The sequence below is a fragment of the Centruroides vittatus genome, unplaced genomic scaffold, assembly GCF_030686945.1.
Source record: "Centruroides vittatus isolate TY-2023 unplaced genomic scaffold, ASM3068694v2 contig_425, whole genome shotgun sequence".
Lineage (NCBI taxonomy): Eukaryota > Metazoa > Arthropoda > Arachnida > Scorpiones > Buthidae > Centruroides > Centruroides vittatus.
The window spans coordinates 22420-25606 of record NW_027122231.1 but is presented as its reverse complement, the minus strand read 5'-3'; the positions used below and the strand labels follow the sequence as shown (position 1 = coordinate 25606).

Here is a 3187-nt window from a genome sequence, read left to right as displayed (position 1 = left end):
CTAAAAAACAACTTCGTTCAAGTTAAGAAAAAATAATACTAAATAATTAGATTAATTTCAATAAATGATAATTGACTGAAATAAAAATAATTACAAGGAGGTTTCTAAAATGTATGCATATCTTGTGTAGGCCTAATAAAATGAAAATAGTCAAATTTGAAAGTTTTTTCCTTGTTTACTGTTTTGAAACAGTGGTTTTGTATTCGGATGACGTACGTCCGGAATCTGTCAGGAACGAGACGTGAAAAATCTGCCTCAGATTGCATTTCTAAATATATCTAAGACATGGAAAAGTTTCCCTGTGCCTACTCACAGTGAAGCACATTTGATGCCTTTAGAAGCCTGTGACTTATTAATCACACATTTCTACATGTAGGCCTACTGTAATAAATAAATCCTAACACTAATGTGAAGATATAGCTTAATAGCGGGCCTACAGAATATCGTCGACAAATATATGAAATAAACTATATTCTTTATTTGTTCATTGCCTATAAGGCTAATGCCAATATTAGTCTAATATTCTATAATAATCTAAATAATATAAGATTTTATATCTTGAACAATTGTTAAGTGAATTATTTGATGTTTAAAAGTGTGTCAGTTATTAAAGTGAACAATTCGAAAAAAGAGGCCAACGGCAAGTAAGTCATATTAATGGTTTACTATTGGATAATTTATTTTATAATTTTAAATCTGTAATTAAAAATAGATGTCGTGTCTGTTCGTATGGGTATATTTTTATGTATACAAATATACTGTAAATAAAAAAAACGAATAAGTAGAAAATTTTTAGGTAAGTGACTCGTTGGTCTAGGGGTATGATTCTTGCTTTGGCCGATTTCCTTTTTGTGTATAAACCGAATTACTTCAATGAAGGCTTGTGGTATATTAATTTCCGGTTATACAATAAAATACGTATTTAGTGAAGAGATTGCGGCAATTAATCCTTAATAACATTTTATTTTTTTACTTTACGCCAAAAATTACGATATATCATACAATACGAAATATATTATATATTAATCTATGACGCTGTCGACCTACTATTTATTATAAAACACTTATCTTTTTATGGCCGAAGGATAACAACTTCACACGTTTATTTACAATTACGTAGACCTATTTTGTAATTCTATGCAATTATCTCTCTGTAAAAAGAAAAGCAAAAATTGGGCCCGTCCGGGATTTGAACCCGGGACCTCTCGCACCCAAAGCGAGAATCATACCCCTAGACCAACGAGCCACTTATCCTATTAGCTTCATATTTTTCCTTTTACACTTGCAAATACAAAAATTAAAGATGGATTCAAAAGAGAATCGGTAATTCAGTGTAGGCCGTAGGGAACCCGATCTGAATTCCGTCTCGTCTGTTCGTCACACAAAACTGAAATAGTCAAATATTTCTACGAATCTACACAAAAAAAAACTCTAATCTTTATTCCACTGTCAGGGGCCACCCTTTCTCTCTCTCTCTCTGGTGTCCCGAACTACTCTCAATGTCCCTCTTTCCGCCTTTTTCTCCATTCGGTTTTATGGCTCTTTGTCTGTTTATTATTCTCTTTTACAATTGGACGCAAATGAATTACACCCGGGCCGACAAAACCGCAACTGAGGGAGGACGAGGAGGTCCGATATCACTACATTCAGATAACAATCTATATATATGTTACGGACAAAGTGATTAATTGGGCCTATTCATAATGCCCGGTAATTATGAATAATGACCAAAAAGGGCGGGCAGTGTAATAAATATTGATTAATTTATCAAATTGACCGGTCATTATGAATACTGCTATCACCTAGTCGGGGAAAGTGATAATAATAAGTTGAGGAGTGATCATCCGACATATGCTAGCTAATCGGCACTCAGTTGCGTGTGCGTATCGTGTTTAGTACCGAATTTAAAATTTGATTTAAAAAATCTCTACTTATTTCATTTAGAAATATTTATTTTTTGTAAATTATTTCAAAGTATTAAAAAAAACATGTAAGCTTTTAAAACTAAGTACTATTAACTATATTAATTAAATGGCAAAATTTTACCTATGTGCACCATCTTGGCGGTGGTCGCGACTGTTTGTGCTCTCGACGGATGTCTCCCGGAGAGGAGCTGCCGATTGTTTAACGTTACTACATATTGATACATACTAGTTTTTGATAGTGTGTTCAAGAACTACCGTGAACAAGTGACGTTAAACAATCGGCGGTCTGCCGGCAGCTCCCCACCGGGAGGAATCTGTCGAGAGCACAAACAGTCGCGACTGCTGCCAAATTCGGTACTAAACGCAATACGCACGCGCAACCGAATGCTGATTGGCTAGCGTGTCGTATGATCACTCCTCAACTTATTATTATTACTTTGCCGGACTAGGTGATAGCAGTATTCATAATGACTGGTCAATTTGATAAATTATTGAAATTTATTACAATGCCCAATTTTGTTGGTCATTATTCATAATGCCTGTATTAATCACTTTGTCCATAACATATACATATATCAATAGATTAACTTGCAATATATATATATTGCAAGATAATTAAGGTTAATTACATATTTTTATCTATATACAGTATATAAATGAGGAATGTTTGTTTGTTTGTTCACTATGCACGCCTATGCCGTACGACCACTTGCTAACTCGGCAGTTACTTTCAGATTTTCTTAATTTAGATCATGTCGTATATCTTTAAATTATCCATTGAATTTCTATATATCTATTGATTTCTGTCTACATTCGATTGCTGGTAGTCGATCCACCGAACTTCGGTAGTCGGTCGAGGATTCGGGCATGGCTAACAGACCGGCAACGTGGAGTTTTCTGGGTTTTCTTCACATTAGTAACACCTAAATAGGGACCAGCTTTACATAAGTCTTTCTGGGATGCATCCTCCTTGGCAGATCGCTCACGTGTCGCATTGTTGTAACCAAATAAACCAATCGAACGATTATTTATTGTCGTCGTCGTCACAATGTTCTCAGTTCTTTTAGTGGTGGTCTTGCCCTGTACAGTACGTCATACTTTTCCTGTTAGCAATAGAGTCGTGTCGGTCATATGTCTAACTCCGTTCAGGAGAAAATTTTGAATCGAAGTAACGTTACTTCCGTTCCAAACCGGAAGTTTGCATATAATGTGGGCCTCTTATCCCTGTAAGTTTCCACATCTGGTCTCGACTTTCATCTATC

The 3187-nt window shown here is 35.2% G+C and overlaps 1 non-coding gene across 1 annotated transcript; it reads right to left on the bottom strand.

Moving 5' to 3' along the window:
- Positions 1-1174: 1174 nt before the first annotated feature.
- TRNAP-UGG (transfer RNA proline (anticodon UGG)) lies at positions 1175-1246 on the bottom strand. Its single transcript has one exon. It is a non-coding gene; the product is annotated as a tRNA-Pro (tRNA).
- Between the last annotated feature and the right edge of the window lie 1941 nt (positions 1247-3187).